The sequence below is a fragment of the Pseudoliparis swirei genome, chromosome 4 (assembly GCF_029220125.1).
Source record: "Pseudoliparis swirei isolate HS2019 ecotype Mariana Trench chromosome 4, NWPU_hadal_v1, whole genome shotgun sequence".
NCBI lineage: Eukaryota > Metazoa > Chordata > Actinopteri > Perciformes > Liparidae > Pseudoliparis > Pseudoliparis swirei.
This window is the reverse complement of record NC_079391.1, coordinates 20,032,720-20,046,724: the sequence shown is the minus strand read 5'-3', so window position 1 is coordinate 20,046,724 and position 14,005 is coordinate 20,032,720. Positions and strand designations below refer to the sequence as shown.

The following is a 14,005-nucleotide window of genomic DNA, read 5'->3' as shown; positions in this document are numbered from 1 at the left end:
TCGTGTTCTCACTAAAACTAAGAAAAGAGATCACATCACTCCTGCACTAGCTGCTCTGCACTGGCTCCCAGTAAAATCAAGAATCACTTTTAAAATTCTTCTCTTAACCTACAAAGCCTTGATTGGTGATGCTCCATCATATCTTAAGGAGCTTGTCGTACATATTGCCCCACTAGAGAGCCACGCTCACTAAATGCGGACTACTTGTAGTTCCTAGAGTCTTAAAAGTAGAATGGGAGCCAGAGCCTTTAGTTATCAAGCTCCTCTTTATGGAACCAGCTTCCAATTTCAGTCCGGGAGGCAGACACAGTCACCTCGTTTAAGAGTAGACTTAAGACCTTCCTCTTGACAGAGTTTATAGTTAGGGCTGAATCAGGTTCACCTGGTCCAGCCTTGATATGCTGCTATAGGCTTATAGCTGCCGGGGACGTTTTAGGATGCACTGAGTACCTATCTCCTCTTTTTCTCTCCTTAAGGATGAATTTTCATCTCTCAATCACACGTTACTAACTCTGCTTTCTCCCGAAGTCCTTTGACTTTACGTCTCATGGGGTCATCGGACCCTATGAGACGGCATAGATCCTATCTGCCTGATGGATCGTCTGGTCGTGGAATTCCTGCTCATGACTACGCCACTGTCCTGTTGAGACTCCGCCACTCCTCCTCCCCACCGCCATCTGCCTGATGGATCGTGGAGGTCTCCATCGTGGAATATGCCTACTATGAACTATTCATACACTCTGTCATATTCATTGAATGTATTTTAACTCTAAATCTGTCCTTCTGTACACATTACATCTATTGCATCTGTCCATCCTAGGAGAGGGATCCTCCTCTGTTGCTCTCCTCCAGGTTTCTTCCTTTTTCCCCTGAAGGGTTATTTGGGAGTTTTTCCTGGTCCGATGTGAGGTTTTGGGGCAGGGATGTCTATGTGTACAGATTGTAAAGCACTCCGAGACAAATTTGTAATTTGTGAAATTGGGCTATACAAATAAACTGAATTGAATTGAATTGAAGAGGAAAAAACAAGCTATACTTATTATAAACTGCTGTCCTTAAGTAAATTATGTACTCACAGCATCAGATAATCATGGGAACAGGATCTTAAAACTACAATTACTGCTCACCAATGGAAAACAATCATGTTAAATAGTAAACAAATATGTATTAGTTAAAAATCACAAGAAATTCAATTTAAAATATACATAAATTCCAAACTACCCCATATACTATAGGAGCACATATGACAAAGACTGTTCTGCCGTATGTTTAAGGTGTAAGCAGCATGTTGATACTTATGTGCTTATGGATGCATTTGTATCTCTCTATTGCACATTACTAAGTCTGCTTCCTCCCCAGAGTCCTTTTGACTTCACGTCATAGATCCTATCTGCCTGATGGACCATCGAGGTCTGGATCGTAGAATATGCCTACTATCAACTACGCCATTGCCCTGTTGAGACTCCGCCCACTGTTGAGACTCCGCCCACTGCTCCTCTACCTCCATCTGCCTGATGGATCGTGGAGGTCTCCATCGTGGAATATGCCTACTACCAACTATTCATACACTCTGTCATATTCATTGAATGTATTTTAACTCTAATCTGTCCTTCTGGTCACATGACATCTATTGCACCTGTCCATCCTGGAGAGGGATCCTCCTCTGTTGCTCTCCTGAAGGTTTCTTCTCTTTCCCCCCCGTGAAGGGTTGTTTGGGAGTTTTTCCTTATCCGATGTGAGGTTTTGGGACAGGGATGTCTATATGTACAGATTGTAAAGCCCTCTGAGACAAATTTTTTATTTGTGAAAATGGGCTATACAATTAAATAAACTGAATTGCATTTAATTTGGCTCTCCCTGGAAATGAATAACTTTTGGATTGTAATTGGGAACCAAATATCTTCCATAATAAAATGTCATATTGAGCTCAATCCTCTCATATGTATCCGAGGCCTACACTCTGCCTGTATTAAATAAACATAGGAGAATCCTCAGTCTTCTATGGTCCTGCGCTCGGCTGTCTATCCTACAGCAGTGGATTGACAGCACCACACCGTCTGTCTGTAGTTGGCTTCACAATGTCCTACAACTGCTGCCACCGGAAAGACTCACACATGTTCTCCAAGGAGACATGAACGGGTTCTTTTCTGTCTGGAACCCTTTTATGGATTTTATTGGCGAGGACTATGCCGAAACCATAAGAAGAGGCTTTCCAATCTTGGGACCCAAGTGACTCTGTGAATGAATGGTGATAGTAGGTTCAATATGGAAGAGGATGATTTATGATTTATGTTTGTGATTTTTTTTTTCGTTGTCTGATTGTTCGTATAGTTGGTTGTTATGGAATTTTTATTTATTCGTTGTTGTTTTTGCTTGTCTGGTGTAACTTGTAAAGTAAAAACTTAAAATAAAATGATTGAAAGAAAGACTATCTCGCAAACTAAGCGGGATTCTTGAATCTACCAGATCAGTAGAACGCCATATGCTTTCAAGCTTTCGTGATATTTGCTTTCGTTTCCAAGCATGCAGGTCTACAGCCTCGGGGGAAATATCTCCCCCAGTAACAAGTCTGCCATCAGTTGACAGTATCAGCAGTTGGCCACGCGGCTGTGCTAGCAGACCTCTCGCGCCCCCCGTGGCTGCCCCTATCCCTCTGCGCATGCGTGTTGCTCCGACGGAGCGGAGACCATTTCATCCAGCAGCAGGGCCTCTCAGAGCTGCCCCCCCCCCCACCCCCACGCGCAAAAACGTATACACTTATGCAAGCAGAGTACGGAAAAAACGTCAATGCAAAGCCACGTCTGGGATTGTCTAACCTCAACGCCGCTAAACCTGGATGCCCCCCAGCCACCCAAGGAGTCATCCTAATGGGCCTTCATCGCTAATTTGCAGCAACATCTGGTCGGCAACACAGCGGTATCTTTTTGGGGGTGAGTTGGCCACAGTGCAGTCACTGTTTTGTCTCGTTGTGTTGCCGCTGCTGCTACCGCTGCAACGGGTTTAGCTCGGGAAGCTGCGGTAGAAACGTTAACGGTCCTTGTTGTTGGGGCATTCTGTTCTGTGGTGTACTTCGCGTTCACTCGAGGGCTTGGACGTGTTGCGATAGACACCGTTACATCGCACGGAGATAACGTTATACCCGCTGGCGCTAGCTGCTAGTAACGTCCAATGTAACGTCGCGAGACCCATTATCGGACACTGTTTATGCTAGGTCCAAACTAGATGTGTAGCCCTCCGTACGGGTCCCCTCGGTGCCTTCGCTGGGGTTGATAGCAGAGCAACAAACGCGCTCGCACGTAGACAATACAACACGGTAGCCGTTTTAAAGACGTCCGTGGTGTCGTCTCCGTTGTACACTAATGTGTTTTTGTTGTAGTGGGGTTGCAGCTTTTCCCAAAAAAAGAAAAAAACTCCCAGTCACCCACCATCCTCTCTCTTTCTGGTTCCATAGTCGGACACCCATGTCGCTTAGGTTTTGTTGTGTTGAACCTTTTTGTGTGACGGTTCTCTCTGCGTGTTCCCTGTCTGTCCACACACATGCTGTCCTGGCTCGTTGCTGTCGGAGAACCCACATCTGAAGCCGAGGGTCGGTGAAACGACGACCGTTACAACGGTGTGCTACAAGCGGGTGCCTCGTTTTGGACGCGCTTAAGACGGTCAATGTAACGGGACAGTTGGGTGTCGTCGCAATAAAATAAAATAAGTACAACTTCTCCCTATACTGCGGTCTGGACCGTTTTGTTACCGTTTTTTTATGCTAGGAACAAGGAGCATTAGAAGCAAGATTCTGTCCGACGGTTTAGAACACCGCTATTCTCTATTGTGTGTATTCCATTGTGACATTCTTAAGCATTTGTCTTTGTTTTAAGTATATTTAAGTCACTGTTTATATAATTGTGACTTATAATAATTGTAACTCAGCTGATAAAAAAACACAACAGCAACACAGTTATGATCAGACTGTTTATAAATAAATAAAGATACACTTTTATTAATCCCCAAAGGGAAATTAGTTCTCTGCATTTAACCCATCCTTAGTTATTAAGGAGCAGTGGGCTGCAGTGATGCGCCCGGGAAGCAACTGGGGGTTCAGTGCCTTGCTCAAGGACACTTCGACTTGCAACTAATGGGGAGAGCGGGGATCGAACCCACAACCTTGCAGTTGCAGGATGACCCTCTTACCCCACTGAGCTACAGCTGCCCCCATAGGGATGTAGTTTTTCTCTTGAACCTCCTTCCTCAGGGAGGTCAACGGTCAGGGTTAGACTACTGAACACCATCATAAGAGATGGAAGAGCTCTGGCGTCTTGCTGAATGACACAAATGGCAAATACTCAGATTAACGAACATTAAATGCCTAACAAATGTAATTGTGCTCTTTGCTAAATGCTGCTTTTTACTTATTTTATAATAATTATAATAGCAGTTTTGGCCTTGTTTGTCCATTGGGAACTGAAATGTACATACAGTTGCAAGCTGTGGCATGACTGCCAGAAGCGGGGCAGTGTCCATCGTTGGCCTCCATTGTTACTTTGCAGACTATGTATTTCAGAGTTCCCGTGTTCTCTGGATAAGGAATGCCCGACTGCTCTGCTTAATGCACTTACAATCGTACTCGGGCTGTTTTTGGGGAACCAATCTAATGGTAGCAAATTATCTCAGAGCAGTCGCTTGTTATCTGACCTGTCACTGACAAATATCATCGGCACTCTCAGTTGACTGCTGGTCTCAGTCGTGAGTCTGCAGCCCTCCCCTCTGCTAAGTCAGGGCTCATCTCGTAAGGTGGCTTCGCCCACACTAAGTTCTTCTTTGTCAATGGCTCTTTCTCCATCTCTCGGACCGACTACTGGCTAGATCGGAGTAGTCTAATTGAGGTGCAGCTTGACGAGGACTATAGGTGACAGGACATGTCCATCGGATATGTCTAGCTGTGAGGGGGAGGGGGGAAACGGGGGTCAATAAACCCTCAGTGTCTGGTCGATCATAAAAGCTGTGAGGGGGCTGAGCCGCGTTGCTGTCTTGCGTTAAGCCCGTCACATGCGCTCTCAGCAAGAAGGTAATGGCTCCTCTGTATGTACACTGACCATCTCATTGCCCATTTGAAGCCTGTCGAAGGACCCCTGCTGACCTCCACACAATGGCCGTGTTTAGTCCCGCCCCTTCTTCCCAATGTCCGCTGTCTCTTTCATCAGCAAGTGCAATAACAGAGGGGGATTCATCACGGAGACGCCGGTGCAGAGCTTAACAGTATACTGACACTCCCAAGCAACAGGACATCACAGCTGGTGCGCAGACAGCTCTGCCCGACGGGAGGGGTCACTCTGTGGAGATGCACTCAACGTCACAAACTCGGCGTCCGCTTGCGTTTCAGCAGCCTGGTATCGTGCGTTAGCGGCTCATGTGTCTTTATACCCAGATACACACCGTGATGGCTTTTTATTGTGTCTTTTATAAGGTTTCGTGCATATCCCCGAGTTATGCAGCTTCATTGTAAACATTACAGATCTGCTCTTCACCTGTAGTGCGTCCTCTTTTTAAACGTGTTGAGAGACTGAGGAGGTGTATTATCATATTACGATTACTGACATTACTGCCACTTTTGTTTGGGTCGAATCCTATTCAAACTGTTTGAAACATACTATTTATTTAGTTATCTATGAGTTTCTGTTAGGGCTGCCATTACTGGTTATTTTAATTATCAGTAATTCTGCAGATTATTATCCAGATTAATTGTTTAGCCGTTTGGTATTTCTTCAACAGTCCAAAACCCAAAGTTATTACAATAATTGCCAGCAACAGCTGAAAAAAATTGATTAAAAAAACAGCAAATATGCACATTTAAGACGAACATTTTCTGTTATTTTGCCACCAAAATGAATCCATTATTAAAAAAGTTGCAGATACGTTTTTGTCTATAATTTAAGTCTGCAGGTAATTTGTCTTTGCCATGACACTCTTTTTAATTTCTTACTGTGTTATACAAGTGTTGCCTTGCGAAGCATCGTGGAGTTGGTCACATCCTCCCTCCCAGTGATCACGCCGCCCAGTAGAATAGCGGCATTGTGGCTGCCATCTTGCGCGCTAACTCAGCGAGGTCTCTCCATCTGGGCAGCGGCCGGGCGGCCAGGCAGCTCCTTGAAGGGCCGGGAGGCTTCTTCAACCACGCCTGCTGGCGAGCTGCACAATGTAGGCAATGAGTAGAGCCGTGGGCCTGACACATGCCCACTCTCTCACGATGTACGTGGCGTGCAGAGACTTCCCACCGTGAACTCTTTCTCACACGGATAAATGATAATGCAAAAGAGTATACCATCTAATAAGTCATATAACATTGTTTCCTCTTTGCACTGTTGATGTGATGTTACTGGACCTATGGTGGTAACATAGACCCTCACCTCACCGGTTCCTGTAACCTGCTGGTGAAAGGTTTCTATTATTCACATAACAATTTCCTACCTGCGGTGATTGCATTGTGTCCTTTTTAGTTCCTCGCCTTTTGTGAGAACTTCAGTTGCCTATCGATGTTGTCGCCTTACTCATCTGGGTCTTCGTCACTTTGCTGTGTGAAACGATGGCTATGACCAAGACCGTGATTTTTCTTATTGTTTTGTGATGATTCAGGTTGAAGCCGCCCACATCTTGAAAATGGAATATGTCCGAAATGTGCGTTAGGGTCATAGCAAAATAAGAATCAATTCCATCCGGGGAGAGGCATCCTCCTCTGTTACTCTCCTGAAGGTTTTGTCCTGTTTGTCCCCATGAATATATATATATATATATATATATATATATATAAAGTAGTGACAGCTGCTTCCATATTGTGTATATGTATATTTTGTTTGAGGCAACGCTGCAAATCAAAAGTACTGTTTTAGGCCAAGATTGAGTTCAGTGGGGATTTTCTTTTTTATTGCACACATTTTTATTTGTCAGGCATCTTTTTCAGTGGCTTAACCCCAAAAGACATTAACATCTGGTCTTTTAACCCATGAACAGTTACTAATACCATGGAGAGTTGCACTGTGTCACCTGCACGTAGATGATGTGTCAAAGGGATCTCTGAGCTCAGGACACAAGTTCCCTCGTCAAACAGGAAGTGGACCGTGCCGCAGGTTCTCCCTTGCTCACCCACAGTGTCTGATCTCCTGTCTCCCTGCACACCGCAACAACGCTCGTGTCCTGGTTCACTAGGGTCCTTCGTATGTAGGTCAGTATGTTGAGATGAAGAGGAAGTCAGCAGTCAGTATAAACCTGATGGGGGTTTCTCCCTTATCCACGTAGTAAACCCCGTTGCCGTTATTGTGACTGTCCTGGAGGAATCACAGGATGACTCGCTGATGACCACGAGGATGACAATGAATCCCGTCTCAGCGGGGGAGGCTCCCTCGCCTCCTCTTTTAGCCGCCGTCCCACACATGAGTCTTGTCTTGAAATGCATCGCACAGTTGAGTTTCATAAAGATACGTGTAAATGAGCCTACTCTAATGATGTCACAGAGCGCAAACCGTGTGCGTGTGCGTGTGTGTGTGTGTGTGTGTGTGTGTGTGTGCGTGTGTGTGTGTGTGTGTGTGTGTGTGTGTGTGTGTGTGTGTGTGTGTGTGTGTGTGTGTGTGTGTGTGTGTGTGTGTGTGTGTGTGTGTGTGTGTGTGTGTGTGTGTGTGTGTGTGTGTGTGCAAACATTCTTTCCCTGATGTTTTCAATTGAGAGATTAAAAACCTGCACAGCGTAGAGATGCTTATTGTTGACTGCGGCCTCCATCTGGGCTTGTTTCTGATGCACCAGCTGATGAGCCCATGACTTACTAAGAGGAAGGTAGCATCACAGGTGCATACATGGATATAGAATGATGTATTTAGCAATACAAGGCATATAGATCATTCTTTAGGATTTATCTTCTCTCATCATATACGTGCAAATCCTGGGAGTGACATAATTCTGACAAATTCAAGTTTCAAGTTTCAAGTTTTTATTGTCACATCCCCTTTTATACAAGTATAATCGGTTTGTGAAATTCTTATGTGCAAAACACCCGACAGCAGTAGCAGACTAAAAAAAGAATAAGAATGAGAATAAACTATACAATATCCACACACAAAAAAAGAAGAAAGTATTAACAATATATATATAAAACAATGTAATAGAATATACATCATGACAATATATATATATAAAACAATGTAATAAAATATACACTTTTTTGAGACAATATATATATATATATGTATATACATACAATATATATATATATATAAACAATGTAATAAAATATACACCATGGCCATAGATATTCACAGAATATGTTCTGGTGTGTAGTGTTAATGAGGGTCTCAGTCCTTGTTCAGCAGCCTGATGGCCTGACTGAAGAAGCTGTCCTCAGTCTGTTTGTGCGGCACTTGATACTGCGGTATCGCCTGCCTGACGGTAGAAGGGTGAACAGTTTGTGGCCGGGGTGGTTATTGTCTTTCATCATCCGTTTGGCCCTGGCCACGCACCGCCTGGTGTATATGTCCAGGATGGAGGGAAGCTCACCTCCAACGATGTACTGTGCCGACCGCACCATCTGTAGTGCCCTACGCTCCAGGGCGGTGCAGTTCCCGTACCAGACGGTGATGCAACCTGTCAGAACACTCTCGATGGTACTGGTGTAGAATGTTCTGAGGATGCGGGGGGCCATGTTGAATTTCCTCAGTCGCCTAAGGAAATACAGGCGTTGTTGGGCCCTTTTCACCACGTGAGTGGTGTGCGTGGTCCATGTGAGGTCCTCGGAGATGTGCACGCCGAGGAACTTGAAGCTGCTGACCCTCTCTACTGCAACTCCGTCTATGGAGATGGGGGTGTGCTCTCCTCTCCGCTTCCTGTAGTCCATTATATTCCCCAGTATTTGATCAAGTTTGATTATTTATTTAGATCCTCAGTGCCAACACGACAGCTAGCCCCACTCCACATTTGTTAAATTTATATGCTCATCTCGCTCATTAGCTTCTCATGCGCGCAGCCTGTCATCTCTTACTCGGGATACCTTCACTCTGCATGCGAGTTGTTGCATGCACTCATGAATGGGGCTAAAAGCAGCAATACAACAAGTTCCGAAATCTTGAAAATGCATTTGGTTAAACGATTAGCTTTCATTCATTAACCTATTCTCATTAGCAAACTCTGGATGGCAACGCAGTGTTTCCCCAACCATTCTATCAGGGTGGCGCCCCGCCCCCCTGAAATCTCCGCCCGCCACCCTGTAATTTCTCTATCGCGCCAGATTACAGCAGAAGTAATTCAAGGTCCCTTTTCTTAAAGACGCCTAACCCTAACCCGTTGTTTTTTATTAAACTAAACAGCCGTCTGTTATTGATCGTATCTCCACAGCAGCATGTCATTCTGTCTCTACGTGTCGCGTTAACACTTCTCGGCTCTCCGTCTCGCGCGCTGCAGAGCTCCGATGTCGGCGCGCATCGCCGCTCTGCCCCGCGCACACAGGTGAGCACTCCCACTAGCACCCCCCTCCTCCATCTGATGCAGGGTCTCATCGGAAGTTGTCCCACTAAGGGTTACCCACCCAGAAACACAATTGAGGAAAAGGAATTACTGCAGTTACATTCATAGTCGATGCAGACGTTGCTGACCCGTTGCCTTACCCACAAGTGCATCGACACTTCCCCCCCATTCCACTTGCACACCCAATCTGGACTCGTACTCTATGTATATTATTACAGGGTCGCTCCCCGTCTGCTGTTCCATGCCCCGGGGTCAACCAAGGGGTCCGCATAGTGAGCAAAACAAAGCCACCGGTCTCGGGTTTCTGCCTCGACCCTCTGGGGACCGCAATAATTCACCAGCCATTTCGGATACGCAGACACCCCCTGCCCACACATTATTCAGCTTGTTTCAGTGTCAACCTTATTGTGTCCAGCCCGCCATGTTAGGTTGCAGATTATTTTCAATGCTTGTTGCCAAACATGCTTCCTGCATTGAGCCCGTGAGGCCCTTCATGTTGTCACCGTGACGTTATTGCAGCAGTGAAGTACTCGCGTGAGGCTGAAACGTATTGAGCGGGGTGAAGCCGGCACACGGCAGGAGTCTCGTTGCACTCCATTCTTAAGAGCATGCGTTATGCTGCTTAACTGTAAAAATGCAACGCACGGTTACACGCAGAAATCCAATTTTAATGCCGAAACAATTCATCGATACGCTGGTTGACAGAAAATGTATCGACAATCACTTTGCTACTCGTTTGCGTCAGTAAGCCTGCCAAGATAACAGTCGCTACGCAAATGTGCAGTGTTTCTCTTTGTGTAATTGTAAATTGAATATAATTATTTAACTGGTTTGTTTTGGACTATTCTACAGGACAGTTTACAGGCTAAAAAGATAATCGGAGACAAATGAATAATGAAAATGATGATGATTCTCATTTTCAGTTAAACTGTCGGTTATTTTTCTCTATTAATTGTCGGGTCTACAAAATGCCAGCAAATGGAATAGAAATGTGTTCAGTTTACTGAACATTTATGTAGCATAAAATAAGTCTAAGGTGGCAGAAAACATTCTTATTTTTGCCAGAGAAATATTCTTGCAAAAAAACCTGACTCCCAACAATGAATCGATTGTCAGAATAGACTAATTGATATAAAAAAATTAACTATTTAGTACCTGGTATGATCTGTAAGAACAATTAATGCTATGCCCTGACCTGCGGTTCGGTCTTGGTTTTATTTAACATGAACCAGGTTACATTTAGACGGGTGTTTTGTTCTTTTGTAAAATCGTGTTCAATAGAAATTTCGCAGCATACAAAATTGTACATTGTTCCCTGGGGGAATGTGGAAAATGTACTGGCCCATTTAGACTTCTCTCTCAGGCTGCGCGCGCCTGCGTCTGCGTGAGCGCGAGGCTTTAGTGAATTCACCAGAGAAATCCCTGAGCCCTGCTCTCCACGGGCGAGATGTGCAGTTGCTGCCTCTGCAAACATTGGCTCTGCATTAGCAAAAATTCACGAGTGTGTCAGTGACTGTCTCCCAGGTTTCCTCACCCATATCGTTTCCCATCTCCCAGTGTCCCCTCTTCTACAGCTGAAGACCGACTGAATGTGGTACAAACATGTGCATTCAAATACTTTAACTCGGCTGTATGCTCTTTTTAGTCAACATGACATTGTGTGTGTCAAATTGGGGCATGCTGCATATGGGGAGACGTGACACCACACGCCACCGTGTTTCATCTCTGACTCCCACGCACACACAAGCCCAGACCTTCACCCACAATGCATGACGTACCATCAAAGCGGATTTTCATCCGCCAGGCACTTTTCATGTCAGATAATTAGGCTACAATTCTCAACTGAGCCTATGAAAATATACTGATGACCTACATAACATGGTCTTCAGGGTCGCGCTATTGTCGCTGAAGCGGTAGTGATTATTATCTGGTTATTTTTGCTGGATATTGCTTAGGCAGTTGTTCTTGTTTTTTTCTTCATTTAATCACTTTCACCTAGAAAATCTGGGGAGCCAAATTCTCCTCTTTTCGTATTGGCATTGTGTAGGTGTTGATCGAAAGCCCATACTTCCATGATTATTGATCCGTGCCCCTGAAAATAATGATGTGACGACAATCAGGTGAGTTAGGTGGACATCCGTGTGACATCGGTGTGACATCAGGCGCGATTAATCCTTGAACAAAGCATCTGGTGGTGGAAACAATATGGCCTTTTACTGTGCAGTTTATAATATATATCAACAATCTGTTTTTGCAGATTTCTAGAATGTTTTCCCGAATGAGTTAGAATCGTTTGTCTGCTGTGGGGCTGGTCCCCAAAACAATCACAACAGTAACATCAACTCGCATGGGGAGCTTTTGCCTTTCTGCTTTATTATATATACATTCAACACGATCACCTTTCTTTTTCCCAAACATTGTGCAGTATTCAAGTCATATGGGAGAGAATATCGTGATGGGAAAGCTGATCGTATTTACAACTTGTTACCATTGGTGATGACGGTTTAGGATTGCAGAGTTAGCTGTGTGAGAGGTAAAAGATAGAGTGCATGGTCAACATCATGTACTGTATCCCTTACATTTGGTTTAATTACATTGAACAATGGGCTTTGGCTGATTTGGGGTATTCATCAATCAATTTGGGCATCGCCCACCTCTTCAGAATTGTTTTAATGTGATTGTTTGCTCTATATTTTATTGTATAGCTTTTTTATGATCATTTAAAATGTTTGTAAAATTTGTATTGTGGAAAGCGTTATATAAATGAAATGTGTTATTATTATTACCAGCTCACACGCGCACAAACTCCGGAATGAATGCGGTTGGGGCTAAGCAGGCCGCCATGCCGGTGCCCCGCTGCGAAGAGCGCCCCCCACTGTGTGCTAATGCAAGTCTGGTCGCAAATTAATAATTCAGAGCGCTGGCATAGCTGGGTGGAGTCTCCATTATTCATGGCTGGCATTGGAACCGACACATGACTGCTGTTAATATTAAGCAGCGGCAGACACAGAAACCACTTCCACGTCCGTCTCTCTCCTCCGTCTCGAACACCCCTCTGCTCCACTCCCCTTTACTCCTCCATTGCTACACCCTTCCTCTCTCTCTCTCTCTCTCTGTATCATCTCCCAGTTCTACCTCTCCCCATGTCAGTTGTTGTGCTGCCTCCGTCTCTCTCTCGATCGCCATAAATCTCTGAATTCCAACTCAAACATGCTTCCTTGGAAACTAAACGTTTTTCTTGAATTTCAAAAAGCTCAAATGGTTTAATTTTCGATCAGACAATGTTGCATAACCCAAAATGTTTGCCTGGGCCTGAACTGCAGCTCAAATTCATAACTAATTGAACAGAACAATGAACATCATCAGGACAGCTTCAACTGACAGACCACGCTTTTTGCCAATACTGCCAAATTATATATTTAAAAGTCATTTCAGGAGGAATGCCGGCACGGAAGCGCCTGCACAGTTTTTCCAGCGCCACAGACTTGAACCGCCCGTCTACTCCTCGTGTTGAGCTTGACAACCTGATGAGTGTGTCTCGTGTTTCATAAAGAAAGTACGGCTCTTATTCTATTCCTATCTGTCTTTGTGTCTACCTTCTTCTTAAAGGCTGCACCCACCCAATGTGCACAATACATTTCTCAATTTGCTCAGGTAATCTGTATAATCTCTCTTTTTCATATTTTCTTTTATTTGTAGACAAATACTATTCCAGTGTTTTTTTAATAGATTTTTGCCTTTTAGCTTCTCGCTACATGCCTCCCTCTCTACGTCCTTTAGATTGTTTCTAGTGCACCGAGTGTGGTTTTCCCTCCATGGTGTCAGTGCTGTGGCCCCTGAATGCTTTTTTTTTATTTGAAGAGATTTGGAGCTCCAGTCACCACTAATGCCGCTGCCATATTGCACCAGCCCCCTGCTGTGGCTGCTGCTAATGACATTCTTTGTGTTTCCATCCTCGTGCTTCGCAGCCTCGTCTCCTCCTCCTCCTCCTCTGGTCTGAATGGAGGGTTTGTCATGTGTTGCCATCAAAGGAGGAGGAGAAAGCAGCGGCAAGCAGCTCCCCCCCACCCCTCCCTCGTCTTCCTCGCTCATTCTCTCTCACCTCGTGGGATGTTTGATGAAACTTCTGTATGTGTGCGTGTGTCTGGGAGACAGCATATATTAAACCATGGTTGCAGAATGCGTTTTGCATATGTGTGGAAGGAGCAGCATATATTAGGCCAGAGGATGAGGGCATTTTGTGGGGACTGTATATTCATGTCAGTCAGAGGATACGGGGTGTGTGTGTGTACACCTGCTGCCAAGCAGGAGTCTTGTCAGAAGCGCACAGAGCCTCCCAGAATCCCCCACTCCAACTCTCCACGATTGCATCCTACTCCTATCTGCCTCCACATATCATTTTTCACTCCCAGAGTAGTCCTTAGTCACTCCATCCTCTTGTTGCACTCTTTTTTTCTTTTTTTTTAACACAGATGCATGAATAACTCCGCTGGCAATATTGCCTCTTAATCTC

At 44.8% G+C, this 14,005-nt stretch overlaps 1 protein-coding gene across 1 annotated transcript in view; it reads left to right on the top strand.

Annotated features, from left to right (window-relative positions):
* Positions 1-2,732: 2,732 nt before the first annotated feature.
* Positions 2,733-14,005, top strand: part of LOC130192480 (tyrosine-protein kinase CSK) — a 36,057-nt gene continuing 24,784 nt past the window's right edge. The window contains exon 1 of the mRNA XM_056412502.1: positions 2,733-2,930. The gene's annotated coding sequence lies outside the window, so the exon portion shown is untranslated. The remainder of the gene's footprint in view (positions 2,931-14,005) is intronic.